General features: G+C 35.3%; 1 protein-coding gene across 4 annotated transcripts in view; it reads right to left on the bottom strand.

The window, feature by feature from the left end:
- BAZ2B (bromodomain adjacent to zinc finger domain 2B) overlaps nt 1-15,072 on the bottom strand; it is a 314,188-nt gene that overhangs the window by 173,890 nt on the left and 125,226 nt on the right. The gene's annotated exons all lie outside the window — the stretch shown is intronic.

Genomic DNA, 15,072 nt, shown 5'->3' on the forward strand with positions numbered 1-15,072 from the left:
CATTAAAGTGCAAATCCAGAACATTCTTCTAACAAAATTTCACATGAATTAATTTGGTTCTGCTACTCAATCTGTATATGTAGCATATATTTTAAACAAAAATGTAGAAAACAATTATGTTTCAAAATCTGCCTTAGTAAATAGAATTTGATTTATAAAGCTACATGTATTGTATATAATCACAATCAATTTACTTTGAATATTGATGGAGAGGAGTAACATTATGAAAATGATTTAGACAATATCCTAAGGTATCCTCAATACCTTAGGTAAAAGTAGTAAGCCCACAATAAAAGGAAGTTCTCATCCACTTTGAGAAAATCTGACCAATAAAAATCTTAACTTAGAATCTGGTGAAACAAACAAGTGTATAATTTGTTTCACAGTAGAAGAGAATTTCAGCACAGTGCCTTCACTTACTAGGTTTTCAAATATTTACTATTAAATGAATTCTTTGCTACTTAAGAATTTTACCTAGACTTCCTTTAATGCAATGGTTCTCACCCTGGTTGTATATTAGAAACACCTGGGGATCTTAAAAATATGTATACTTATGTCAAGGACCAACTTCAGACCAGTTATATCAGAGTCTCCGGGGATGGGGGCTATATATTAAAAGTTTTGGAAAGCTCTCTGGGAGATTTTAATGGGCAACCAGAATTGAAATCCATTGTCATAGTGCTTTAAAAAGCTTCAGTTCAACATTGCTAAATTCTATCGATTTTGAGGTTCAAATGAAAATAATAATCAACTAGTGCTCACTGCACTTTTGGCCTAGTATATATTATTAAGGATGCTATAAGAGTAATTAAAATGAAAAGAAAAAGACTGAGGTGGTAGGAGGGATTAAGACAAGTACAAGAAAAGTAGGAAAATCCATAGACACCCTGGATGAGAAGATCCCATGAGAGAATGGGAAGAAAACAGAATTAATCTTAAGGTCCAAAAGTTAGATGGGAAAATTAATAAATCACAGAGACAAATTCATACAAGTAATAAACAGCTAAATGTAAAAAGAGCTTCTATACACTAGAACAGGCAAACAGCAACTTGAAAAACAATTGTTAATGAAGGATCTGAATAGGTTATACATGCATATACATGCATACAGACTGTCTATCTTGTGCCCAAGTGAGCATTCAAGGTGGTTGTTAACAAGGACAGGTGTGAGAACTTACAGTCATCCTCCTGTCATAACAAGGACAGAGAAATCTGAACCAAAGATCTTTACTTTCTAAGAGACTTCTGTCTCTTCCCAAAGAACTCTTATAAGGGCTGCTGTAGGTTGTAGAATGTTTAAACCAAGGTTTACATATACAGTAGGCATACTAAAAGGAAGGAGGGATTATGAGACTGTCATACCTCCAAAAAAGTTTCGATGAGGACATGTGACTATTTGGGTAAGGCTCTCCAGGCAGCCATGAATCCCTTACCAGGTAACACTTATCAAGATCTATCACTTCTTGAGGCTCTATATTACTGAGGGTAGAAATGGACTCAATACTCTCAATCATTTATCTTTGGCCCCAAAAGGAGGGAGCTAGCATTATGACAGCAGAAGTAGACACAGCAACGGAACCTATCATCCCAGCTGTTCAGGATATTCGAATTGTAATATGCTGCACTGGATGACCAAATATCCAGAGTTCAGCTTCAATATCATGTCTAAGGAATGGTTAATAAAATAAACAGATTAGAACAAACTGATCCTACTTAGGAAATAAAGACTTCAGAAAAGCTTTCAGAGAGGAATAATGAAGATTCCTATTAGCTATTATTTGATGAAATCTTCTGGAACTTTTATATCCCACAAAAATACCCAAGTAGGCCTGGTTGAAGAAACACCCCAAACCTTGAAGAATACTTTTAATACTTGGGCTGCAGCTCAGAAAAGAGGGCCTGCCTTTCAGAAACTGTATGTCTATTATAACATAGGGCCAGCAGGGAAAACGTCATTATCACCAATGTCTTGGTCTCCTTTTTTCTAATTTTTGACACCCTGAATATTTTCCTTTTGGTGTCAAAGATAAATAACTAAGAGTACTGAGTCCATTTCCACCCTCACTAAGTTGTGTTTTAGGGTATAAGGAGGATAAGAAAAGGAAAAGGAAAAAATAATGAAGGGAAAGAATTTAACAATTAAGATAAAATTCCAAAGAGCAAGGAGTCCAACAATGGCACTATTAGTAGGAATGATAAATAATCCATCACTCACACACAACCCACCTGCTCGATATCAGGTATAATACCTTGCAGGACAAGCCAACAGAGAAGTAGTGGTGTCCATAATAATGTAACTAAATTATGGTAATAAAAATTAAAGATTCATGAGGCCCTCAAATAGAGTCTGGAATAATAAGAAAAGAAGACCATGGTAGATGGCCATCAAAGAAAGTCTCGATGGCAGCAAAGGAGATCTCAGTATTACCAAAGACACACACACACACAAAAGAGGTTCGCTTCCAAAATGTAGCCTGACATATTGAAGAAATCTAAAACCTGGAGAAATCTGCTAAGAAGTATAAAGAAAATTTATTAGGCAACAGATCAATGCTGAATCAGTAATGAAATTCACTACAATAGAGTAAAGAGATAAAAGAAATGCTAGACAATCTTAGAAGATAAAAAGGAAGACCTGGGAAGAACAGGCAAACAAAGATACCTCCAAGCTGTCAAGTTCATCCACATCTGGCAATATACTGGAAAAGGCCAGTGTTGGCACAAACATACCTTAAACACCACTTAATCCAGTAGATCAGTATATCAGTATACTAAGCTACTGGCAATAAAATTAGATCTAGGATTCACTTATGCTTCCTACCATGTGATAAGTAATCTTCTAAATTGAATAATAAAATAATTGAGGAAAAATGAGAACGGATGAAAGATAATTAGTTATACTAAAGGTACAAATACTTTTATTTATTAAAAAAATTTTTTTTAAGATTCTATTTATTTATTTGTCAGAGAGAGAGAGACAGAATGAATGCGAGCACAAGCAGGGGGAGCGACAGGCAGAGGGAGAAGCCAGTTCTCTCCTAAGCAGAGATCCTGATGCGGCACTCCATTGGCACCCTGGAATCATGACCTGAGCCGAAGACAGGTACTTAACTGATGGAGCCACACAGGCATCCCTAAAGGTATAAATACTTTCAAAAGAAACTTAAGGGGCACCTGGGTGGCTCTGTCAGTTAAGCGTCAGCCTTCAGCTAGGTCATGATCCCAGGGTTTTGAGATCCAGCCCCATGTCTGGGGGGGTCCCTGCTCAGTGGAGAGTCTGCTTCTCTCTTTCCCTCTGTCCTCCCCATGGTTCAGGCTCTCTTTCTCTTTCTGTTGCTCTCAAAGAAAATCTTAAAAAAAAAAAAAAAACCCAAAACTTAAAACTTTGAAAAAGTGAGGTTAAAAGGGGCCATATTGTTTCTAACTGGAAGTAGAGATATTTTGAAATAGAAATAAAGCAAGATACATTTGATTTCTATGGATTACACAACCTAAAAAAAAAAAAATACTTTCCAATCACTAGTTTCAGCAGATACCTTTGAAAGGAAAGCTGACTTTGGTATTTTTTTCTACCCTCTTTAAATTTAATTTTTATTTTATGGTCATAAGAATACTTAATATGAAATCCACCTTCCTTTTTTTTTAAGTTAAGGAGACTCCACACCCAACATGAGGCTTGAACTCGTGACCCTGAGATCAATAGTTGCCCATTCTACAGACTAAGCCATGCAGGCACCTGAAATCTGCCTTCTTAACAATTTTTTTAAGTGTACACTACATTATTGTTGACTATTGGCACAATGTCATAGAGCAGACCTCTAGAGCTTATTCATATTGCTTAACTGATGCTTTACACCCATTGATCAGTAGTTTCCCATTTCTTCTTCCTTTCACTTCCTGGCAACAATCATTACACTCTTTGATTCTATAAATTTGACTATTTTAGATACCTTTCTTAAGTGGGATCATACAGCATTTGTCTGCAACTGACTTATTTGACTTAGCATAATGTTCACAAGTTTCATTTATGTTCTCATATACTGCAGAATTTCCATCTTTTTAAGGCTGAACCATATCCCATTATATTCATGTAACTATTTTCTTTATCCATTTATCTGTTGATGAATATTTAGGAAGTTTCCACATCTTGGCTATCGTGAATAGTGTCTAATAAACCATAGGAGCAGTAATATGTCTTCAAGACCCTGATTTGAATTTTTTTGGATAAATACCCAGAAGTGGGATTGCTAGAACATACGGTAATTCTATATTTAACTTCTTGAGTTATGTCTATACTGTCTTCCATAGTGGCTGCATCATTTTATATTCCTATAGTGTGCAAGGGTTCCAAATTCCTCACATGTTAGCAAACACCTGTCTTTTGTTTTTTGATAGTAGCCATCCTGAAAGGTGTAGAGTGATATGATTTATATTTCTCTGATTAGTGATGCTGAGCATCTTTTCATGTAAGTGTAGGCTGTTTTCATGTCTTGTTTGGAGTAATGTCTATGCAAGTCCATAGTCCCTTTTAAAATCAGGTTATTAGTTTCTTGCTATTGAATTGTAAGCGTTCCTTATAGAGTTGACCTTTGAACAACATGAAAATAAGAGGGGGGCGCCTGGGTGACTCAATGGGTTAAAGCCTCTGCCTTCGGCTCAGGTCATGATCCCAGGGTCCTGGGATCGAGCCCCACATCGGGCTCTCTCCTCCACAGGGAGCCTGCTTCCTCCTCTCTCTCTCTCTCTCTCTCTCTGCCTACTTGTGATCTCTGTCAAATAAATAAATAAAATCTTAAAAAAAAAAAAACATGAAAGTAAGGGGCACTGACCCTCCATGCAGTAAAAAAATCTGCATTTAACTTTTGACTCCCCAAAAACTTAACTACTAATAGCCTACTCTTGGTCAAAAGCCTAACCAATAATACAGTTGATTAAGAAACATTTTGTATATTATATGTATTATATACTGTAGTCTTAAAGCAAGATAGAAGAAAATATTAGGAAGAAAACATACATTTACAATGCTGCACTGTATTGATTGAAAAAATAAATCCATGTGTAAATGGACCCACACACCTCAAACCTATGTTGTTCAAGGGTCACCTATATATTTTAAAGATTAACCCATTATCAGATACGTGGTTTGCAAGTATCTTCTCCCATTCCATATATTGCCTTTTCACTTTGCTGTTCCTTTGCTGTGCAGAAGATTCTTAACATGATATAGTCTTACTCATTTATTTTTGTGTATGTTGCCTATACTTTTGGTGACATATCTGTAATAATCATTGCCAAGATCAATGTTATGAAGTCTTTCCCCTAGGCTTTATTCTGGGAGTTTTACAGCCTCAGGTCTTACATTTAACTCTTTAATCCATTTCGGTTGATTTTTGTGTATAGTGTAAAATAAGGGTCTAATTTCACTCTTTTGCATATGGATATGCAGTTTTCCCATTACCACTTACTGAACAGACTAGCTTTTCCTTATTGTGTACTCTTGGCACCCATTTCAAAAATCAGTTGACTATATATGTATGGATTTATTTCTGGGCTCTCTGTTCTGTTTCATTGGTCTATATGTTTGTCTTTATTCCAGTACTATACTGTTTTGATTACTATGGCTTTATCCATTCATCGGATACTTTGAAATCAGGAAATGTGATGCCTCCAGCTTTGTTCTTGTTTCTACAGATTTGTTTTTGTATTTGGATCATTTATGGTTCCATATGAATTTTAGAATTTTTTTTCTATTTCTGTAAAAAGCACCATTGAGATTTTAATAGCAATTACACTGAAATCTATAGACCACTTTGAATACTATGGACATTTTAACAATATCTCCTTCTAATCTTCCTCTTTAAATTTTCTGCTTCACTTAGTTTTTGATCTTTTAAGTTCTTTACTTCCTTACCAGCTTAGCAATGTCACAACATTTAAAATATTTTATCTAATTATTTAATTTTCAGTAGCTTATCAAAGTATTTAAATCAACCACAGTTCTATGCTCAATTAAGTATTGTCTTTTCGGTTTTAACCAAGTGGAAACTTTTTAACGTAAAAGCTTTCTCCAGGCTTAACCTTTGTTGAAGTTTTAGAGACCCTGTAATCTCATTCTCAGTTCCTACTTATGTGTGGGAAGACTCAGTAAGCGGGAATGGGGGGGTAGATTCTCAAGCAGACTGCCTGCTGAGCCTAGAGCATACCCTGGGGCTTGCTTTCATGACCCTGAGATCATAACCTGAGCCAAAGTCAAGAGTTGGACACAACAGACTGAGCCACCCAGGTGTCCCCCACCTTTGATGAGAAATTTAAAGAAAGCTTCTGATTAGTCTTCTTTTATTTTCAGAAATTACTTCTCCGATGTCCTAAAACAATATTCTTATTAAGGTGACCAATTATATCTGTTATTACTATTGCCATATTGAATCCGCAAGTGTAATTCATTATTTCTTTTTAAAGATTTTATTTATTTATTTGACAGACAGAAATCACAAGTAGGTAGACAGGCAGGCAGAGAGAGAGGAGGAAGCAGGCTCCCTGTGGAGCAGAGAGCCCGATGCGGGCCTTGATCCCAAGACCCTGGGATCATGACCTGAGCCGAAGGCAGAGGCTTTAACCCACTGAGCCACCCAGGTACCCCAATGCAAGTGTAATTCATTATTGTTTATGTACTTTTTATATTATATATACTTCCTAGGGACATTTGTAATTAGGTCAAGAAATTTCCCTATTCCAATAATGCTTCCCATTTTCCTGGGTTAATCCATCCAGGGAAAGAAATAAGCCTATCTTTTGGCTTAATGGTCCCTCATTGATCTAAAAATACAGGTAAACACTGTTCTGCCAACTCACAGTGAATTCCAGAATTTATAATTTTAAGAGTCATCTCAAAAATGTCTACTGAAACGCCACTAGTCTTCTCTCTCAAGACTTAAAATACAAAATGTTAACATAAATGAAGTAAGTTAATATAAAATGACTAAAAAATGTGTATTGGAAGTATTTTCCAGTTAGATATAAAAAAGAGTGATTTTACTTTATAATGTGAAAAAGGCAACTAAAAAAAAATCTGAATATCGGACAGAATTACACTAAAATTATACTACTTGTGGAAATGTCCATACTTACCCTTTCACAATAGATTCTTAGGAACTGAGAAACAAATTCAATGACCATGTTCTATAAAATATTACAGCAAAATTGGAATTACATGCAACCAGAAGACTTAATTCTTTTATTAAAGTTAACTGTAAGAGGTGGTTTTTCATACATAAATGTTTCCCTTCTCTTTTTTCCTTTTTTTTTTTTTTTAAAGATTTTATTTATTTTATTTGACAGAGATTACAAGTAGGCAGAGAGGCAGGCAGAGAGAAAGAGACAGAAGAGGAAGCAGGCTCCCTGCTGAGCAGAGAGCCCGACGCGGGACTAGATCCCAGGACCCTGATATCATGACCTGAGCCGAAGGCAGCGGCTTTTTTCCTTTTAAGAAAGTATATGTGGAGTGCCGGGGTGGCTCAGTCCATTAAGCATCTACCTTTGTCTCAGGCTATGATCTCAGGGTCCTGGGATCGAGACCTACATCGGGCTCACTGCTCAGGGGGACGTCAGATTCTCCCTCTCCCTTTGAAGCTTCCCGTGCTCGTGCTTTCTCATGCTCTCTCTCACAAATAAATAAATTAAATCTTTAAAGTGTCTGTTATGTGCTGAAGCCAGTATTCATTCAGTGTAATCTTTTATATACTCTACAATATGATAGAGTAAAAGTTAATGCTTGGTGTAGTCACTATGGAAAACAGATTGGCAGTTCCTCAAAAAGCTAAACATAAAATTACCACATGACCTAACAAATTTCGCTCCAAGGTGCATATATACACTGAAAAGAATTGAAAGTACTGTCTTGAACAGATATTTGTACATTTAAAAATCCATCAAGAAATGAGATATATACATACCTACATATATTTGTCATATTTGTGATAGATAGATAATGGAATATTAGAGTCCTAAACAGCAATGAAATTCCGATACATGCTATAACATAGATGAAACTTGAAACATAGTAAGTGAAATAAACCTGATACAAAAGGACAAACATTTTTTTTTTTTTTTTTAAGATTTTATTTGACAGGCAGAGTTCACAAGAAGGCAGAGAGGCAGGCAGAGAGAGAGGAGGAAGCAGGCTCCCCGCCAAGCAGAGAGCCCGATGCAGGGCTCGATCCCAGGACCCTGGGATCATGACCTGAGCTGAAGGCAGAGGCTTTAACCCACTGAGCCACCCAGGTGCCCCCAAAAGGACAATTATTATATGATTTCACTTAAAGGGGTTATCTAGAGTAGACAAACTGATGTGGAAAGAGAACAGATTCAAGTTAACCAGGAGCTGGGGAAAAAAGGGAATGGAGAATTAGTGCTTAATGGTTAGAGAGTTCTGTTTTGGGTGATGAAAAGTTTTGGAAATAGACAGTAGTGACTGTTGCACAACACTGTAAATGTAATTAATGCCAATAAATGGTTAAAATGAAGTGGTGCCTTCATTTTAAGTTAAGTTTCAGTTAAGCAACTGACTCTTGATTTCCGCTCAGGTCATGATCTCAGGGTTGCAGAAGGCTCTGCACTCAGCAGGGAGTCTGCTTGAGATTCTCTTCCTTCCTTTGCCCTTCCCTCTGTTCATGCCCCAGCACATGCTCTATCTTAAATAATCTTTTTAAAGAAAACAGTTAAGGGGTGCCTGGGTGACTCAGTCCATTAAGCATTTGCCTTTGGCTCAGGTCAGGATCCCAGGGTCCCGGGATCAAGTCCCACATCAGGCTCCCTGCTCAGTGGGGAGCCTACTTTTCCCTCTCCTTCTTCTGCTCCCCAAGCTTGTGCTCGCTCTCACTCTCTCTCTCTCTCTGTCAAATAAATAAATAAGATCTTTAAAAATAAAGAAAAAAAAGTTAAAATGGCAAGTTCTGTTATATATTCTTTCACAACTTAAAAAACTTAATAATGTAGAATACATTGGATTATATACTTTAAATGGGTGAATTATAACTTGTGGTCTGTGAAATATGTCAGTAAACATGTTATAAAAATTAATATTTGAAGTATTTCTTACATGCTTGAAGTTCAAGCCTTTTTTTCCTTCTTCCCAGCTTTCCCTGGTCATCCTAGTGACTCTTCTCTTATTCTCAAATTGTACTGGTTTAAATTATTCTGCGATTAATCTTACCCTCTTTTTGGCATTGTTAGTGTTTTTTAATTACTGCTACACATTTCATATTTGATTATGCTTTGTTGATAAAACAAGATTACTTGCTCATATTATCAGCTAAAGCTCTATATTTAATATTTGTTTGTACTTTGTTTACCACACAAGATGAGTAGCAGCTCAGATTGTCAAGAGGACCCAGTAGCTTCCTGCCATCTTCAAATGTTCCAAAAATAATTCAGTATTACACTTGCACAAATACATAGAGTAAAAACTTCAGTAACAAATGTTAAGAGAAAGCAGTCTCAAAAAAATAATCAGGGGCGCCTGGGTGGCTCAGTGGGTTAATCCTCTGCCTTCAGCTCAGGTCATGATCTCAGGGTCCTGGGATCGAGCCCCATATTGGGCTTTCTGCTAAGCAGGGAGCTGAGAGGGAGCTGCTTCCCCCTCCTCCTCTGCCTGCCTCTCTGCCTACTTGAGATCTCTCTCTCTGTCAAATAAATAAATAAAATCTTAAAAAAAAAAAATCAGCATACTCATTCCCTGGGCAATCTACAATTACTCAAGGATGTAATAGATTTAATTCAGTATAATTATTAAACAAAGTAGGATATTTTCAGAGAAAAATTTCTGACTGAACATTTTTCTTTTTTTCCCAAAATGAATTAAAGACACTGCCCAAAAACAAAACCAAAATAGAATATACAAACATTTAAAAGAATATACAAACATTTAACATATATACTAGTATATTTTATGCCTAAGTAGATATGTTTAGGGTAGACACTTCTAATCCTAAATAGAATTAACTAAAATATGAGATTATACAAATAATAAAGTTACAACAGCCAACCAAAATTTTTGTTTATTGAAAAATCTCATTTAATAATTACAGTGGTCTTAAAATAAATTTCACACAGGTATTTGGGGGTATAAAATGAAAGAAAAGGAAGATGTTAGAAAAAGAAATAAGAAAAATAAGTATTTATTTACTTTTGTTCCTTTGAAAAAAATAGCCTGAGAAACGGGGAAATGTATAAAACAGTGCACTTGGAAAAAAGCCATATAGTTACACAACAGAAATATAAAGACTAGGTAAATACTTAGGGCCTTAATATATGCTTAAAATAACCTATTAGGTTTATAGTCTATTTTAATCCACAGTGGAGTTTTGTTTTGTTTTGCTTTTAATTGGTACTTTTAAAAATGTGCAAAATGCTTTTGTTCAAATATTTCTTTCCTGCAGAATGTCTGAATGACCTTCTCTTCAGTGTGTTTTAAAAACACATCATAAATTATATAAATTGATCTAAAGGCAAATGTTTAAGTTTTTAAAATATAGGATCATTACCTCAAAAGTAAATCTGTTTCAATGAACAACTATGTTTCTATTCCCTACTGAAGTAGAATGACTTATATTCACTTTTACAGTGAAAATATCCACTGACATCTCAGGGAAGATTGCTTTTCTAGTCAGAAACACAGCTATTTATCAAATGCACTTCCCCAGAAAACAGCCAATAAAGGGAAAGAAGCAAAAATGGGTTTCCATCAGATAAATACATGAGTTAAACTCATTCTTTATTAATTAAAAAGTCCTCATGCCCTTAATCTCTGAGGTTTTATAATTTACACATGACTCCAACAACCCTGGACTGTGATTCCCAAGGTCACAGCATATTAGAAAGAAGGATAAAGATGATAATGAGAGCAGCTGTAATTTTCTAAGCACGTATTAAGCACTAGGCACAGGGATAGGGCTAAGAGTGGAGGGACTGTCTGTAATAGGTAATTGTACAAAAGTTGTGCAGACATTAAAATAAAAACCTGACAAATGGCTTAACTCCATGATGGAGAATCTATAGCCTTATGTCCCAAGGGTATCACTATAGTACTACAAGGATGACCAAAAAAGACAATTCCCTGAGACCTTAAACAGAAGTTTAAAGTTTTACAAAGTTTAATATATCATATACTTTTAAAATAATGAGAATACGCAATTGAATCTAAAGATTTAGATTTGAATACAGACCCATCACTAAATTTATCAATGACCTTGGGCAATTTTTAATCTGTCTACGACTCAGTTTCTCCACGTGTAAAATGGGAATATTTATCTTACGGCACTATGGTGAGAATCAACATCTGTAATGGCACCCATACAACTCATTAATATAGTAGCCATTGACATATTCTGAAAATTTTACTATCTAAAATAAATTGTTCTTTGAAATAAATTATTTCATTACTTTTAAGAATATTATAACTTTTTGGATGTTTAGCTTTTACTCTGTATTTTGTAAATACGTAAAGTAGAAAATGAATGCTCTTGAATCTCATCATAAGGCACCTCTTGGACCAGGTAAATCCAATTCATTTTTCAGCCTCAATTTAGATGGCATCTCCTCTGGAAAGCCTTCTCCCAATCTCCTGTACTTAGTATGTCTCTACCAGACACTTAAAAGTCTACCACATCCAAAACCAAAGTCCTGATTGCCCATTTCTATCCGGAAGTTTCTCCATCTAAATAGCTTCCCATCTCACAGCCAAAGGCAAAACCACTGTTCCCAGTTTCTCAGCCAAAACCTTAGAGTCATTTTGTCTTCTCTTTCTCTCATAACCCACATCTAATCCATCAAAAGACTTTTTTGGTTCTACCCTAAAAATAGAATCCAGAATTTGACTGCTATCAAACATCAGTCACTCAGATTGTTCTATGAGCCTTCTAACTAAAGGTCAATGCCTCCCTATTCTCAACACAGCAACTGGAGTGATCCTTTAAAAGCATACAAACCAGATTTACTGATAGCCCTGCAATGGTTCCTTGAAGCCACAATAAAGGTCTGTAAAGCCCTACATGATCTGACTCTTCTACCCATTACCTCTGTCAATACCTTCTCTAGCCTCCCATCTCTCTCACTCTGTTCCATTCACACTGGTCTCTCTCCACTACTCTGAACATGCCAGGTATGCTCCTGCCTCAAGACCTCTCTACCTGGAAGTCTCTTCCCCAAAATTTCCAACCAATTTCTTGGTCTTTCCTCAAATATCACCTTCTCTGTATCTCTTCAGCAACCTCTGCAACCCACAACCATCATAGCCTTCTTATTCTGCTTTACTTTTTCTATCCTTCATGAAACTTGCCAACTTCAAATGTGCCATATACTTTATCATGCTTATCTGCATCTCCAACATACATTCCACAAGACTAGTGAGCTTTAAAAGTTTTATTTGCTGATATATCCCATGTATCTACAATAGCACCAAAAATGCAAATAAATATGTGAATAAAAGAATACACGGGGCGCCTGGGTGGCTCAGTGGGTTAAGAATACATCAGATACGTCCTGTGTTGCCTTCAGCATCCTGCGCTGACCACTACTATATCAGTTATCAACGGTACTAAACAGCCTCTTAATTTTCTGTCTTTTCAACTAAATCGTAAGTTTCTTGAAACAAGGAATTTTGTTTTACTTTCCATTAATAGTGCTGGTTACTTCCTTACGAGGCCTGACACCTAGTAAGTACTCTGTATTATTTAATAAATTGATGAAAAAAAATAAAACTATCTAAATCAAGGTTTAAGCACCTTTATTATCTCCAAGATATAAATACAATGCTTAAAGGCATAACACTGAAGACTGAGTTCTGGATTCTGGATTCTGTTAGTGTGTTTGGTCTGGGTCTGGCACTTTTTTTTTTTTTCAAGATTTTATTTATTTGACAGACAGAGATCACAAGTAGGCAGAGAGGCAGGCAGAGAGAGGAGGAAGCAGGCTCCATGCCTAGCTGAAAACCCAATGTGAGGCTCGATCCCAGGATCCTGGGATCATGACCTGAGCTGAAGGCAGAGGCTTCAACCACTGAGCCACCCAGACACCCCCGGGTCTGGCACTTATAAGAACACCGTTGAAATTATTTAAGTTCCTTACAACTATTTCCTTATCAGTAAAAATAGAGGAGTAATGATGTTATCTGAACCTCATGTGATTATCACGAAAATAAAATGCAGGTAATAGTGAAGGATTCAGAATGTGCCACTCTAGCATACTATTTTGAGGTAAAGGCACTTGAAAAACAGCAAATACAAGCAAAACATTCTGACCTTACTTCTTGTTCTTAAAAGCAAAAAATGTAATTCCTGTACGAAAGACGTCCTCCTATACCAGAAGAAAAGTAACATTCTTACCACCAAGGACAAAAGTTGAGACTGAGATAATTCTAGACAGACTTTGTTAAAAATAATTCTCTCCTTTTAGCCTCTGCACATAGCTACTTTCCCACAACTGCCTCTCTTCGTTCAGCTTAATATAAAACAACTAGGTTTTGCCATTTCTTTGGGTCTTCCTTCCTTATGCAGACTCCTATGTCACACAAAACTTCTTTAAATAAATTTGTATGCTTTCTCCTGTTGATCTACCTTTTTTTATATAATTCTCAGGCCTAGCCACAAAGAACTGTAAAAGGGTAAAAGTAAAAGTTTGTATCTCCTACAAGAGAATTAGGCCAGTGATTGTTATATACTGAACAATCAATAATTGCCATCTATTATTTGTTATTACAAATTAAATAGCACCACTACTATAAGTCTTACCTCAATAACTTGACTAAGCTAAAATATTCACTAAACATAATCTTTAAAATCTCCTAAAAAGCTCCAAGGATTTATATTAAAATTTGTTACCAAAAATAATTTTGATAATCATTTTGCAAAAGAAGGTACCTTAACTCTCTCAATAAAAGGAAAATTATATTTACATTATTCCAGAATATTTTTAAATATTTCTGGATGTTACGTTCTAAAACTATCTTTGGTAACTGCCTCCAATGTTTAATAATTTCATAATATGTTTTCTTTTATATTGCCAGGATACCTCATATTAAAGTTTAAAGATCAAACATCTTACTGTTTAGATGAACTACACCTATAGGTCTTCAATATATACACACATTCTTCCCTCTGCTCTGAATAATCTTACATCCAGAAATAAGACTTTTGAGAAAAAGATTTTAGAACATGTGTGACTCTTTACTAAATCACCTCCAAGCTTTTCACTTTTAATTTCAGTCATGTATTCACAAAAAGTATAATCTTTTGGTAATGTTATATTAAGAACTGAGCACAACTCACAGTTCTGTCCCAATTAAAAGGCCAATTATACAGGGTTTATTTTAAATCCTGTTTTCTCTTATTTTATAATAAAAATATTTTTTCTATTGTAATAAAAAGAATTTTTCTATCATTTCCCTGCCTACTGTGACTCCTGAATGTTTTCCTCCTCTATCTCCAGAGACAGTTCTCCATTTTATAAAATACTTGTGAAAACTAATTTTCTTTATAGTTTGTACTAACATAAAGAAATTAACAAACATACACATTTTACTTAACACTCATATGGACAGCAGACAAGAAAACTGAGGTAAGCAGTTTAAATGATTGTCCCAAGACCACAGATGGAGTGACTGCCAGCTTTAGGATTAAAACTAAGAACCTCATTATTCCCTTCTTATATTCCAAGTACTTAATGCTGTTTTTACATCACAAGGATCTCTTAACTAATTTAAGAACAATAATTTAATTTAATAATTAAAACAACTAGCAACAATAATTATGACAAACCTAAATAGATTTGTGAAATTTATTAAACAAACCAAAATTACTTTATCCAAATAAATTACTTTATTCCCTGATAAAATTAATCTGATTTACCAAATAAGTTATTTTTTAAAAATTTTCCTTACAGTGCCAAGAAAGTGACAGTTTAACATAATTTATCATTTCAATGTCTTTTTTAAAAGCCAATTTCTTTAACCAAAATCTACAATGAGTATATGAGATGGTTGCTACCAAACAGAAATACTTTGCATTAAAAAAATTCTCC

This window comes from Mustela erminea, chromosome 8 (assembly GCF_009829155.1).
Source record: "Mustela erminea isolate mMusErm1 chromosome 8, mMusErm1.Pri, whole genome shotgun sequence".
In the NCBI taxonomy this organism is placed as follows: Eukaryota; Metazoa; Chordata; class Mammalia; order Carnivora; family Mustelidae; genus Mustela; species Mustela erminea.